Below are 16,507 nucleotides of genomic sequence, written 5' to 3'. Positions count from 1 at the left end.
ATCTCTTGCATTCCTATACATTAATGATGAAAAATCTGAAAATGACATTAAGAAAACACTCCCATTTACCATTCCAACAAGAAGAATAAAATATCTAGGAATAAACCTACCTGAGGAGACAAAAGACCTGTATGCAGAAAACTATAAGACACTGATGAAATAAATTAAAGATGATACAAATAGATGGAGAGGTATACCATGTTCTTGGACTGGAAGAATCAACATTGTGAAAATGACTCTACTACCCAAAGCAATCTACAGATTCAATGCAATCCCTATCAAACTACCAATGGCATTTTTCACAGAACTAGAACAAAAAATTTCCCATTTTGTATGGAAACACAAAAGACCCTGAATAGCCAAAGCAATCTTGAGAACGAAAAATTGAGCTGGAGGAATCAGGTTCCTTGACTTCACACTATACTACAAAGCTACAGTAATCAAGACAGTATGGTACTGGCACAAAAACAGAAATATAGATCAATGGAACAGGATAGAAAGCCCAGAGATAAACACATGCACATATGGTCACCTTATCTTTGATAAAGGAGTCAAGCATACACAGTGGAGAAAAGACAGCCTCTTCAAAAAGCGGTGCTGGGAAAACTGGACAGGTACATGTAAAAGTATGAAATTAGAACACTCCCTAACACCATACACAAAAATAAACTCAAAATGGATTATAGACCTAAATGTAAGGCCAGACACTATCAAACTCTTAGAGGAAAACATAGGCAGAACACTCTATGACATAAATCATAGCAAGATCCTTTTTGACCCAGCTCCTAGAGAAATGGAAATAAAAACAAGAATAAACAAATGAGACCTAATTACACTTAAAAGCTTTTGCACAGCAAAGGAAACCATAAACAAGACCAAAAGACAACCCTCGGAATGGGAGAAAATATTTGCAAATTAAGCAACGGACAAAGGATTAATCTCCAAAATTTACAAGCAGCTCATGCAGCTCAATAACAAAAAAACAAACAACCCAATCCAAAAATGGGCAGAAGACCTAAATAGACATTTCTCCAAAGAAGATATACAGATTCCCAAGAAACACATGAAAGAATGCTCAATATCATTAATCATTAGAGAAATGCAAATCAAAACTACAATGAGATATCATCTCACACCGGTCAGAATGTCCATCATCAAAAAATCTAGAAACAATAAATGCTGGAGAGGGTGTGGAGAAAAGGGAACCCTCTTGCACTGTTGGTGGGAATGTAAATTGATACAGCCACTATGGAGAACAGTATGGACGTTCCTTAAAAAACTAAAAATAGAACTACCATACAACCCAGCAATCCCACTACTGGGCATATACCCTGAGAAAACCATAATTCAAAAAGAGTCATGTACCAAAATGTTCATTGCAGCTCTATTTACAATAGACAGGACATGGAAGCAACCTAAGCGTCCATCGACAGATGAATGGAAAAAGAATATGTGGCACATATATACAATGGAATATTACTGAGCCATACAAAGAAACCAATTGAGTTATTTGTAGTGAGGTGGATGGACCTAGAGACTGTCATACAGAGTGAAGTAAGTCAGAAAGAGAAAAAGAAATACAGTATGCTAACACATATACTGTTTGAAAAAGAAATTGCTGCTCTATTATCTCATGTTGTCCAAATTGTTTATTAAATAATATGATCCTGTGCTTATTTTCACCCTGATATTCATGTCCTGTCTGAGAACATGCCAGTCCAATTTAATCTATGTTCCTACCTCCTGGAGAGTCAAAATCATTAAGGCTGTGGTACCACACATATCTGCTTGGAAGACGTGGATTTAATTTTTTTGTACCTCAATGGCACAGGCATCTATACTATTTTAGTGCCTTCCAGTGTTTCCGTCTATACTAAGTGGGCAATAGGATCAAGCTATGACACCTTGCAGTAGAGGCAATAAGGGAAGAATCCCTGCCCCTCTAATGTCTTCACAGGGGATGACTTAACCAGATGAGTCCCTTAGTAATCTGCAGAGCAAGAGAGGGGCAGCATGGGGGCTATGTTACCCCAAGGGACTCATTTGAAGAAAGGCTTTTTGTCATTAAACACCTATCTCTCAAGAAGCAAATAACTGGGGATTTAGAGACAGTAAAGTGTTCTCTGGTCCACTGAGGTAACTAACTGACCATTGAGAACAAATAGTTTCTGCCAGTAATTTAAGTAAAAGTAAACCCCTCAAGGATTAAATGGAAGACTACACCTAATTTTAATAAATCTTTGAATGCTCAGATCCTACACTTTATAACTCAAATTTTCTCTTATTTCTCTCTTGATATTTCATTCTCAAAAGGCAGAGTGGAGAAGATTTACAAGTGAAGAAAAGGTACATTTGCATTCAGAATTTTCTTTCCTATCAGGTTCTGAGGTTTGAACTTAATTACCTCGGGCTAAAGGAAGAACAACTGGGCAGTTTTTACAACACCAGTTCAATGTTGATATTTATTGGCTTGGAAGGGGTAAGGGTATGAATGCGAGTGGAGAAGAGGGATGTATATATATCAATGTTTCTAGAAGCCTTGACTTCCTGCTGTAAGGAAAAAGGACAGGTAAACAGAAACGGGAGAAGCAGAGGTTTATGCTAATCTTCTTTCTCTACCTCAGATCTCAAGAAGGTAGAAAAAAGCTGAGGCCGCTTTGATTTTAGTCCTTTGTCTAACCAGGCTAGGACAAGTTCATTTACCTTGAAAAAAATCCAGTTATTTCAAAGCAAGGATGAAAAATGTACATATAAAATGAAAAAGTGATAAGAAATTAAGCAGAAAATTCCTTAATTTTTTTCTTTTCCAAAGGTGAGTTGTAGAGGGTAGTAAGTATAGGGAAATAAAAGTAACATTGTAAAAACAACTATACCCCAATTTAAAAAAAAGTAAACATAGTTTTGAAAACAACTAATTATATATTTTTGTCAAGTCTGTCACAAATAGTCGGGAGAGAGAGAGAGAGAGAGAAAGAGAGAGGTTAAAGGCAACATGGTATGGTGGAAAGGGCATGGAACTTGGAGCCAGGAGACCTGATTTCTAGTCCTGCCTCTGCCAGTAACTCCATGTGGCTTGCCATAGGCAAGTGTTGTAACCTCCCTGTGCCTCAGTCTCCACCCCCTGCAAAATGAGGGGACCATACTAAAGTTTCTAAATTCCCTTCTAACTATAATATTTCAAAATGTGTGAAATAATATCGTATATGTTATGGGTTGAATTGTGCCTCCCCTCCCTACCCCGCAAATTCATGTGTTGAAGCCCTAAACCCCTCTAGTACCTCAGAATGTGACTTTAATTGGAGATAGGGTCTTTAAAGAGGTAATTAAATTAAAATAAGTCTGTCAGCATAGGCCAAAATCCAATATGACTGGTGTCCTTATAAAAAGAGGAGATTAGGACACATAGAGAGACACTAGGGATGAGTGCACAGAGAAAAGACCATGTGAAATGGCAGCAAGAAGGTGGCCATCCACATATATACAATGGAATGTTACTCAACCATAAAAAGAAACAAAATTGAGTTGTTTTTAATGAGATGGATGGACCTAGAGTCAATCATACAGAGTGAAGTAAGTCAGAAACAGAAAAACAAATGCCATATGCTAACACATATATATGGAATCAAAAAAAAAAAAAGGTTCTGATGAACCTAGGGGCAGGACAGGAATAAAGACGCAGATGTAGAGAATGGACTTGAGCACACGGGGAACGCGAAGGGTAAGCTGGGACAAAGTGAGACAGTGGCATGGACATATATACACTACCAAATGTAAAAGAGATAGCTAGTGGGAAGCAGCTGCATAGCACAGGGAGATCAGCTCTGTGTTTGTGACCACCTAGAGGGGTGGGATAGGGAGGGTGGGAGGAAGACGCAAGAGGGAGGGGATATGGGGATATATGTATATATATAGCTGATTCTCTTTGTTATACAGCAGAAACTAACACAACATTGTAAAGCAATTATACTCCAATAAAGATGTTAAAAAAAAAAAAAAGAAGGTGGCCATCTCCAAGCCAAGGAGAGAGACCTCAAAAAAACCCATGTGGCTGACACCTTGATCTCAGACTTCCAGTCTCTAAAACTGTAAGAAAATTAACCTCTTTTTAAGCGACCCAGTTTGTAGTAGTCTGTATAGCAGCCCTAGCTAACTAACACACTGGATCATTTGAGTAAAAACTCAAGTAATTTATTCCAAAAGGAATAAACTTCTACATCTCAGGTAATGAATTGTACAGGGTGATTTTGCTGGAGGTTCAAATTTCCTAGCTCCTCATTCCAGAACTTGTAGGTTTCCCAAACTAGACACAGAACAAATGATAATTGCCATTGTGGAAGGTTGTAGCCTATAAAGTCAAGTGTCAAGGGGATTGAAACTTTAGAGCACAATGAAGAGAAACCAGGGTGAGAACAGTTTATCATAACAACATTTTATTTTTACTCTTTTACCGAACTTATAATGAAAATGGCATTTATTTTTGGCTTCAAGATAGTGTTAATGTGTCTAAAATCAGTGTTTGATACCTTGGTCTGTCAGTCGGCTTATTCTTCGATGGCTATACTGGGGCAGGAAGACAATGATAGGGCTTGTGCATCAGTGTGTCTCTGTGTGTGTAGGTCAGAGAGGGCTACAAAGAAAGGGTGGGCGGAGGATATGGATGGCTCAGTACAAATCCAATCTCACCACTGAAAACTAAACTTAAGGTAACCTCAACAAAATAGGGGTGGTGGTAGAATAGATTTTTATCTACTGGAAACTACTCTTACCAATAGCTTAGCCAGATAATTGAACCTCAAAATGGCTGACTAACCACATTCAGAATAATTCCACAAAAACAGAATTCCACAGGAATATAGTCAATAACTCCATAATATCTTTGTATGGTGACATATCATAACTAGACTTATCGTGGTGATCATTTTGAAATGTATATGTGACTTTTAAAGGTCTCCATCAGGCAAAATAACAAACAAAATGGCAAAGCAACAGAGCTAGAGGCAACTTATTATTTCTGTTTATTCTCTATTTATTTGGAACATAAACTGATGAGAAGTAAAACAGCAGCACAGGATGGAAGAAAGGACTTTTTGGAGTCAGTAGACTAGGGTTCTTGAATCAACTCTGTATCATAAACTAGTTGTATGATTTTGAATGAGTTACTTAACCTATCTTGGATTCAGTTTTCTTATCTGTACAATGGGGGTGTGGTGGGTTGAACAGTAGCCCCCAAAAGAGTCCTAACCCCTGGAACAAGAGAATATGGCCTTATTTGGAGAAAGGGTCTTTACAGATGTAATTAAGAATCTTGAGATTAGATCATCTTGGATTTAGGGTGGGTTCCCCAAATCCAATGACAGGTATTTTTATAGAAAAAAGGCAGAGGGAGAATTGAGACAATCAAACACAGATAAGAAAGTGACGTGAAGACAGATGTAGAGATTGGAATGATGGGTCTACAAGCCAAGGAATGTCAAGAATTGCCTGTAGCCACCAGAGGCTAAGAGAGAGGCATGGAACAGATACTCTCTCAGAGCCTCCAGAAAGAGCCAAACCTGCTAACATCTTGATTTTGGACTTCTAGCCTCCTGAAGTATGAGAAAATAAGTTTTTGTTATTTTAAGCCACCAAGTTTATGGTAATTTGTTATGACAGGCTTAGGAAAATACACTTGGGTGAGTATGGATCAGGTGTAAAGGTCCAGGTGGGTAACATAAATGAATGAAATGGGCTGCTACATGAAACACAAGTGTAAGTGTAATAATTAATAGAAATGAAACAAGCATCTTAGTGTCAGAGAGAAAATAGAGTGATGATCTGAAGAACACTTTTCAGTTCCAGCCTATCATTACTACTGGGGAATGCAGACCCAGTATTGTCAGAGGGTTTAGATTTCAAGGAAAATTTAAAGTTCAATCTTTTATATGAAATCTCTCTATTTAAAAAAAAAGAAGGAAACCAATTTTAATTTTTAAAACACTATGTGTCAAACAAACTAAATTTGAGGGCTAAATATTAGATGGTCTTTAATGATCTTATGGTTTTGGTCTTCTATGTTTCAATTGGTTCATCCTAGCATTGTAATATGTTATGAGAGCTGGAAAATTTTTTGTTCACTAGCATTGTTGGGACAATAGTAGCTGTGATCAGAGCATAAGTATGACATTTTTGTCAGTTCATGTGTAAAAGAGAAGTCATGGTAAACACTTCTTTTCTGGGATTATTTAAAATTGATGGGTCAGAAACTTTTCCCATTAAAACACACCTCAGGAAGTGTGATATCTAGCTGCATCATTTCCATTTACTAAAAGCCTTATTGGGTATGAAAGAAAAATTGAAGGAGAACGTAATATTAATTTATATTTGGCAAAAGACATTTATACCTGAATCTATCCTGTTCAGCAGAAAATGCATTTAAAAACTCAGTTAACTTTCTGTATATTCATATTTGCAAGTACTTATCCAAGAAGCATACATGTGGCTTATACTTGCAAATGATAAAGTTAAACCCATTCTGAAAATGTGAAATGCACCCTCCAAGACTTTGTTGTGAAACAGTATCTTATTAAGTTCATTATCAGACTGTACTCAAAAGAAACGTGAATATTTAACTTGCTTAAAGTTTAGCTTCTGAAGACCACCACATACAAATTTTTCCTCTCTCACCTTTTCTAACAACCCATACACCTTGTGCACTCACTTTGAATTAAATAAAAGGGAAGAGAATGCCTAGACAGGTCAATGAGGAAAGAACAGTCTTTTGAAAAATTGGTACTGGGGGACTTCCCTGGTGGTCCAGTGGTTAAGATTTGGAGCTTCCACTGCAGGGGCCGTGGGTTCGATTGCTGGTCGGGGAACTAAGATCCCAGCATGCCATGTAGCGCGGCCAAAAAAAAAAAAAAAAGAAGAGGTATTGGGACAACTGAATATCCACATGCAAAAGAATTAAGTTGGACCCCTATGTCATACAATAAACAAAAATTAACTCGAAGTAGATTGGAGACCCAAATGAAAGAGCTATATATAAAACTGCTAAAACAAAACAGAAATAAATCTTCATGACCTTGGGCTAGGGATGGATTTTTAGATACAATACTAAAAGTACAAACAACAGCAAAAAGAGAGATAAATTAGACTTTGTCAGAAGTAAAATCTTTTGTGCATCAAGAACACAATAAGAAAGTAGACTGAAAACCCACAGAATGGGAGAAAATATTTACAGTCACATACTTGATAGGGGACTTGTATCCAAAATATACAAAGTACTCTTACAAATCAATAATAAAAAGACAAAAAAAACACCAAATTAAAGATTGGACAAAGGATCTGAGATGTTTCTCCAAAGAATATATACAAACAGCCAATAAAAGCGTATGAAATGATGCTGAATATCACTAATCATTAGGGAGATGCAAATCAAAACTACAATGAGATACCACTTCAGATCCATTAGGATAACTATTATTAAAACAAAACGAAACCAAAGAAGAGAATAACAACTGTTGGCAAAGATGTGGAAAATTGGATATTAATACACCCATGTTTATATCAATATTATTCACAATAGCCAAAAGGTGAAAGCAATCATCAGTGGATGAATGGATAAACAAATGTGGTATATACATATAAGGGAATATTATTCAGCTTTAAAAAGGAAGGATATTTTGATATATGCTACATTAATGAACTTTGAAGACAGTATGCAAAGTGAAATAAACCTGTCACAAAAGGACAAATATTTTAAGGTTCCATTAATATGAGGTACATAGAGTAGTCAAATATAGAGACAGAAAGTAGAATGGTAATTGTCAAGGGCTGAGGTGAAGGGGGACAGAGAGTTAGTGTTTAATGGGTATAGAGTTTCAGTTTGGGAAGGTGAAAAAGTTCTGGAGATGGATAGTGGTGATGGGTGTACAACAATGTGAACATACTTACTGTACTTTAAAGTCTCAGAACTATATACTTTAAAAAGGTTAAAATGGTAACTTTTATGTTGTATATATTTTGCCATAATAAAAAAGACAAGTAAACCAATTAAAAATTAGGCAAAGGATTTGAACAGATGTTTCTTCAAAGATATACAAAGAGCAAATGTGCACCTGAAATGATGCTTAACATCATTAGTCATTAGGAAAATGCAAGTCAAAACCACACGGAGGTATCACTTTACACCCACTAGGATAGCTTTAATAGAAAAGAGAGAAAAAAATAAATCTTGGTGATGATGTGGAGAAATTAGAATCTTCAGACATTGCTGGTGGGAAAGGAAGATGTTGCAACCACTTTGGAAAACAGCCTGACAGTTCCTCAAAAAGTTAAACATAGAGTAATCACAAAAACCAGAAATTCTACTCCTCGATATATACCCAAGAAAATTGAAAACAGATATTCAAACAAAAACTTGTACACAAATGTTCATAGCATCACTATTCACAATAGCCAAAAGGTGAAAACAACCCAGATGTCTATCAACTGATGAATGGATAAACAAAAGGTGGAATGCCCATACACTGGATTATTTGTAGGCAATACAATTGAATGAAGTACTGATACATGCTATGACCTGGATAAACCTTGAAGATACTATGCTAAATGAAAGAAGCCAATCACAAAAGACAACATTTTATATGATTCCATTTATAGGAAATATCCAGAACAGGCAAATCTACTGAATAGATTAATGCTTGCCTAGGGTTGAGGGGAGGGAGGTGTGGGAATGTGGAATGACAACTAATAGGCATGGAGTTTCCTGTTGGGGAGATAAAAACGTTTTAAATTTAGATTTTAGTGATGGCTGCACAACTCAGTGAACATACAAAAAACCAATGAACGGTATACTTTTAATGGGTGAATTATTTCTCAATTCTGAAAGAGCAAAGAGAAAATTCATGTACGTTATCTCTCAACTTAGTATTTTTTGAATTTATTCTGTTTCAAATATTAAGTATAACAGCTAAGGCCAAGAAATTATCTCAGCAAAGATGTCACTTTGCAATTAGTTATTCCTCACCACAGCTACCATTATCTTTACTACCATATATAAACGATTTACTTTGACACTGTAAGTTCTGTGGTCAAGTTATATTGAAGTAAAATAAATGTGAAACACTCATAATTCTTTAAGATTAGCCAAGCAAAGTACAGAAACGCAAGCCTTCAACAGAAGTAGTCCTATATAATTTCACAATGCCTGTGGCAACAATTTAAATTTTTAATTATACTAAGTGAAATAGTGAACATAAAGATGACTGTCATTTTTTAAGATGATTGTTTATGTCAATATCTATTGCCCTACAGACAAGTCTGCCATCAATCAAAGATTATGACATGCATGCACACACACACACACAGAAAAAAACAACCCATTGTTAAGAGACAAAACAATTAATAGAACCAGGCTCTGACAGGGAATTTAAAACAATTACAATAAATATATTAAAGACTTTACTGAAAAAGGTGGACAGCATGCAAAGACACATGGGTAATTTCAGCAAAGATGGAAACTATAAGAATGAATGAAATTGATATGTAATTTAAAACACAGTAACATATCTGTCCTACAATATGTAGAGATAAATTCCTTCTATAAATAGTTTGAGAGTTTTTATCACAAAAGAGTGGTAAATTTTGTCAAATGCTTTCTTTCCATCTATTGAGATGATCATGTGATTTTTATCCTTCATTTTGTTAGTGTGGTGGATCACATTAATTGATTTGGGTATGTTAAATCATCTTTTCATTCCAGGGATAAATCTTACTTGGTCATGATGTATGATCCTTTTAATGTGCTATTGAATTTGGTTTGTTAGTATTTTGTTGAGGATTTTTGCATCTATGATTAAGTCCTAGAGATCTGTGAGACCTGGTGTCTATAGTTAATAATACTGTATTGTGCACTTAAACATTTAAGAGGGTAGATCTCTTGGTAAGTGTCTTACCACAATCGAAAAAGGAAATATTTTTTCACCTTTGTAAATTAACCTATCTTACCATAGTATTAAAATTGTATGTAAAACTTAAAATGATATCTCAGGCATTAAGAAAAAACCCCATAGTAACAGAAATGAAGAATGCCTTTAACTGACTCATCAGTGAACTTGAAGATAAATCAGTAGTAATTGCACATAGAGAAAAAAGGAAAAACCAGAACGGAGCATCCAAGAGCTGAGGGACAATATCAAATGGTCTTTTATATATGTAACTGGTATCAAGACTAAAAAGAGAGAGAATTGGGCAAAAGAAATAATTTTTAAAAATAATGGGGACTCCACTGGTGGTCCAGTGGGTAAGACTCTGCACTCCCAACTCAGGGTGCCAGGTTCAATCCCTATTCGGGGAACTAGATCCTGCATGCATGCCGCAACTAAGAGTTTGCATGTCGCAACTAGGACCCAGCGCAGCCTAAATAAATAAATATTTTTAAAAAGATGTTAAATAAAAATAATGGCTGACATTTTTGGAAAAATAATAAAATAAAATTTATCACACATCCAAGAAGTTTGGAAAGTGCCAAGCAAGACAAATACCATTTAAAAACACATAAACATTATCATATTAAAACTGTTTAAAATCACAAATAAAGAGAAAATCTTGAAGGCAGCCAGAGGAAAAAGACACAATCTTAGAGAAATCAAAGATAATAATTACAGCTTAGTTCTCATTTGAAACTGTGTTAAGCCAGAAGTGACATCTTTAAAGTGCTGAAAGAAACAAACAAAAACAAAAAACCGTCATCTAGAATTTTATGCCCAACAAAGCATATCTTTCAAAATTAAGGTGAAATAATAAATTTTTAGACAATAAAAGCTTAAAGAAGTAATTACAAGAAGACCTGCACTACACTCGATGTTAAAAAAATTTCTTCAGGCAGAGGTATATGCTCAGACAGTAACCTGGATACACGAAGAAATGAAGATCTCTGAAAATGGTTAAAATGAAGGTCAACATAAAGGATATATTTTTTCCTATTTTAAAATATTGTAAAAGATCAACTGTCTAAAGCAAAAATAGATGGGTTCTGGTTTCAGATCAAATACAGTAACTATACTGCGGGAGGAATCATTTAAAATAACTTGAAATTGACATTCATGTTTAAGAATACTTTGTTACAGGGCTTCCCCGGTGGCGCAGTGGTTGAGAATCTGCCTGCCAATACAGGGGACACGGGTTTGAGCCCTGGTCTGGGAAGATCCCACATGTCGCGGAGCAACTAAGCCCGTGAGCCACAACCACTGAGCCTGCGCGTCTGTAGCCTGTGCTCCGCAATGAGAGGCCGCAGTAGTGAGAGGCCCGCGCACCGCGATGAAGAGTGGCCACCGCTTGCCGCAACTAGAGAAAGCCCTCACACAGAAACGAAGACCCAACACAGCCAAAAATAATAAATAAATAAATAAATAAATTTTTAAAAAAAGAATACTTTGTTACATTTTCACAGCTGAGCTTTGCAACCAGTGTCAGGCTTTATGAAACAGCATTATGTATCTAACTAAAACAAAATTTTTTTTAAAAAGGTATTTAACAGTAATCAGACACATCCATGCATCAATTAAAACTGATTTCCATACGGTATTTGTTTTTCTCTTTCTGACTTGTTTCACTCTGTATGACAGACTCTCGGTCCCTCCACCTCACTACAAATAACTCAATTTCATTTCTTTTTATGGCTGAGTAATATTCCATTGTATACATGTGCCACATCTTCTTGGGACAAAGTGAGAGAGTGGCATGGACATATATACACTACCAAATGTAAAATAGATAGCTAGTGGGAAGCAGCTGCATGGCACAGGGAGATCAGCTTGGTGCTTTGTGACCACCTAGAGGGGTGGGATAGGGAGGGTGGGAGGGAGGGAGACGCGAGAGGGAAGAGATATGGGGATATATGTATATGTACAGCTGACTCACTTTGTTATAAAGCAGAAACTAACACACCATTGTAAAGCAATTATACTCCAATAAAGATGTTAAAAAAAACCCCAAAAAACTGATTTCCATAGCTGATTTATATATTATCTAGTTTTTTAAAAATTGCAATCAGCATCCCAACATCTTTTTAAAAGAACAACGAGCAAAGATTAAAGAAACAGACAAAATAATATAATAAATTACAGCATGTAATATATCCAATGGGAATTGCCAAATCAACATTATTTTCCATTGGGGGGTTATAATATTTTTGGTTTCATCTATCTTTTCTGTTGTTATTCTTTTCTTTGCTTGATAAATGGGGCTCATTCTCAGAGCCAGCTTGCTTGAACCCTCATATGAAAAGCTCACTTGTTCCTTTTTTACTTCCAAGAACACTCGGGAACACATGGTCCCCAACAGCCTGGGCTATGAGTCTTTATGGAAGTGAAATGCACATAGATGAGTACACACAGACATACAGACACACAGACACACACACACAGAAAATCACACACTCTGTAAATATATTTCCCCCCAAAGAAATGGCTCCCATTTCCTGAGACATTCCTTACAGATTGATAAGCTTCTTTGAAAGAGGTTTTGGGGGCAAGGGCTGGCCTGGGGTGTGCTCTGGATCTCATGAAGAGGAACACTGAAAATGTCTCACCTACCCTGAAAAATGGAGTTGGAGGGTCAGTCAGGACAGCTATCCTCTTGTGTCTGTCACTGGGATGAGTGCACTGCACCATAATTTATCACCATGGATAATCCTCTGTTCTGAGAACTGAAGGTGGTGATGGCACCAGAAAAATGATTGTAAGGAGTAAAAGAAAAATAAAAGAAATTCTGTGCACAGAACCGAGATTTCCTTAAAACATCAAGTTGGTAATTAAACTAGAAATATGTGGAGTACACAGTCATGTTTCTCTATGTAAGCTGACCAACAAACAAATGCTAGAGTGGGTTTCCTGATTGCTGTTTGAGGAAATATGTCAACTATTATTATCTAGATCCAGGGAACCTACTTACTATTTTGAATAAAATAGAGAAACCTATTCTTTTGCACAGAGTAACCTGCAAAAGGAGTTAGGAAAAACACATTTTGAAGACTGCTTAGTTGATCAAATACTTCCAAAATTACTTAATTCTGGCTAAGCACTACTTGGTACTCTACAAAGCCTTAGAAGGGCCATGGTTTCCTCTTCTTCTTCTTATCAGAAACAAAATCACCTCCCCTCACTCCCAATAAAAAAATTAAATCAAAGGAATCCCAATTTGATTCCTACTAACTCATCATGAAGAAGACTGGGAGTCACTGGCCACCATCCTCTAGATGGGGCTTTCATGGAGCCTTGAAGAGTCTGCAAAATAGAGAACCTGAGACAAGTGCCTGTTGCCCACATGGCGAATACAGATGTGGTTCCCAATTATCCTGTCTCCCTAAGGGTTTCTGGAATGCATCTGCTCCCCATGGGACAATGGTGGGGGGATGGTGGCAGTAGCCTGCCAAAGGCAATGTTGGTTGTAGGGCACTGCAATCTCCCAATCTGAGAACTTCTAGTCCTAATGCGGCTCTGACATTGGAGACAACATTCACTGGGAATGGATGACTGGTTTAAATATGAAAATGGAAGAGTTGGCTGGGACATTGGAGACATGTGGGCTTGGAAGAGATGTATCATAATTAATATCAAGTTCCTCTGAGGAGATGCTTTCTAGGTAGCCATGGAAGTACTTATTTTTGAGAAATGCAGGCCATGTTTGCTAAGTGGAAGGGGGGAAAAGGTTATATCTTTTACATTAAAAATGTGCTGGGCTTCCCTGGTGGCGCAGTGGTTGAGAATCTGCCTGCCAATGCAGGGGACACGGGTTCGAGCCCTGGTCTGGGAAGATCCCACATGCCGCGGAGCAGCTGGGCCCGTGAGCCACAATTACTGAACTTGCGCATCTGGAGCCTGTGCTCCACAACAAGAGAGGCCGCGATAGTGAGAGGCCCGCACACCGCGATGAAGAGTGGCCCCCGCCTGCCACAACTAGAGAAAGCCCTCGCACAGAAACAAAGACCCAACACAGCCATAAATAAATAAATAAATAAATAAATAAATAAATAAATAAATAATTTTTTAAAAAAAGAAAATAAAAGTGCTGAGGCATTTTAGTAACCACTTTGACATGACGATACCATTATTGCATATTCCTAGCATTAAAGGTGGTTACTATCAACACTGATTTTGCACAATCAGTATACATTTCCACTGAATTAACCTGTAAGTTACTTTAAGGCAATGGACACCTCTACTAGGTAATGGGCAGGGGATGTTTCTAAGTACTTGGAGTTCACTGAAATAAATAGGTGATCAACACTTCTACTGGAAACACTGGGATGCTTCTGTCTCCTGTAGCCCCTTCATTTCAAAGTAAATTGGAACTTTAACTAGAGTGCAACCTACTCACCTGACTCATACCTTCTTAGACCTGTTTATTCCTAGACAGACCCTGGAGAACTTTAATTAAGGCAGTCCTGAATGCATACTGGCTGCTGGGATGCTCTGCACAGCATTGCAGAGCCGGCTGGAGTAAGATCTCTGAGAAGTACCAGAGTGTGTAGAGCAAGTGATCAACCTTTACATGCTTAGACTGTGCAGCCACAAGTCATGCTTTGGTCATGAGGGAAGGACCCTTTATGCCTTGGTAATTACTGGCCTTCTTGCCTCAATCTGCTCAGGCTGCAATGCCTATATGGCTTGGGAGAACTCCAAATGGTATCATATTAAGGGTTTTTTAAATGAATAGATGCTGAGTTAGTTTTAAGGAGAAACAACTGCATCAATGCCAAAGAAAAAGATCCTCAGGCATCATGGCTGTGAAATGGAGAAAGCTGAAAAACTACATTTGGGGGGGTGCCCAAATGCAAGAATCTGGCAGAGGCGTACAGCTAAGCAACTGTAGCAAAAGGGCTGAAAGGGAGCCCAGGTGTGCTGGTGGGGATAACTCATCCTTCCAGGCCTCAGTTTCCAGATGTATAAAAGGGAAAAAGAGAAGTTTCCAGAATTAGCCAAACAAATGGGAATACGTTAGTGAAGATTTAATATTGTTCAAATATCCATGCTATTCAAAGCAATCTACAGAATCAATGAAATTCCTATCAAGATTCCAATGGCATTATTTTTACAGAAATAAAAAAAAAAGAATCCTAAAATACATACAAAACAGCAAAGGACCCCAAACAGCCATAGCAATATCGAGACGAAGAACAAACATGAATGCATCACATTTCCTGATTTCACAAACAATATATTACAAGGCTACAGTAATTAAAACAGTATGATACTCGTATAAAAACAGACATATAGACAAATGGAACAGAATAGAGAGCCCAGAAATAAACCCATACATATATGGTCAACTCATCTTCAACAAAGGTGTCAAGAATACACAATGGGGAAAGGATAGTCTCTCAAAAAATGGTTCTGCCACTCAGAATGGCCATCATCAAAAAATCTACAAACAATAAATGCTGGAGAGGGTGTGGAGAAAAGGGAACCCTCTTGCACGGTTGGTGGGAATGTAAATTGATACAGCCACTATGGAGAACTGTATGGAGGTTCCTTAGAAAACTAAAAATAGAACCACCATACGACCCAGCAATCCCACTACTGGGCATATACCCTGAGAAAACCATAATTCAAAAAGAGTCATGTACCACAGTGTTCATTGCAGCTCTATTTACAATAGCCAGGACATGGAAGCAACCTAAGTGTCCATCGACAGATGAATGGAAAAAGAAGATGTGGCACATATATGCAATGGAATATTACTCAGCCATGAAAAGAAACGAAATTGAGTTATTTGTAGTGAGGTGGATGGACCTAGAGTCTGCCATACAGAGTCAAGTAAGTCAGAAAGAGAAAAACAAATACTGTATACTAACACATATATATGGAATCTAAAAATTAAAAAATGTATCTGATGAACCCAGGGGCAGGAGAGGAATAAAGACACAGATGTAGAGAATGGACTTGAGGACACGGGGAGCGGGAAGGGTAAGCTGGGACGAAGTGAGAGAGTGGCATGGACATATATACACTACCAAATGTAAAATCGATAGCTAGTGGGAAGCAGCCGCATAACACAGGGAGATCAGCTCGGTGCTTTGTGACCACCTAGAGGGGTGGAATAGGGAGGGTGGGAGGGAGATGCAAGAGGGAGGAGATATGTATATGTATAGCTGATTCACTTTGTTATAAAGCAGAAACTAACACACCATTGTAAAGCAATTATACTCCAATAAAGATGTTAAAAAAAATGGTTCTGGCAAAACTGGATGAAATTGGATCCTTATCTTACAACTGTACACAAAAATCAACTAAAAATGGATTAAGGACTTAAATGTAAGATGAGAAACTGTAAAAGTTTTCTAGAAGAAAATATAGGGGGAAATCTTCAAGACACTGGCCTAAAGCAATGTTTTCACAGATACACCACCAAAACCACAAGCAACAAAAGCAAAATAGACAAGTGGGACTATATCAAGCTAAATGGCTTCTGCACAGCAATGGAAACAATAGAGTGAAAAGCAACCTATGGAATGGGAGAAAGTATT

At 37.3% G+C, this 16,507-nt stretch overlaps 1 protein-coding gene across 4 annotated transcripts in view; it reads right to left on the bottom strand.

Annotated features, from left to right (window-relative positions):
* Nucleotides 1-16,507, bottom strand: part of EDA (ectodysplasin A) — a 362,955-nt gene that overhangs the window by 169,189 nt on the left and 177,259 nt on the right. The window lies entirely within an intron of this gene.

This window comes from Balaenoptera ricei, chromosome X, assembly GCF_028023285.1.
Source record: "Balaenoptera ricei isolate mBalRic1 chromosome X, mBalRic1.hap2, whole genome shotgun sequence".
Lineage (NCBI taxonomy): Eukaryota > Metazoa > Chordata > Mammalia > Artiodactyla > Balaenopteridae > Balaenoptera > Balaenoptera ricei.
The sequence above is the reverse complement of the archived record's forward strand: the minus strand, read 5'-3'. Positions and strand labels throughout refer to the sequence as shown.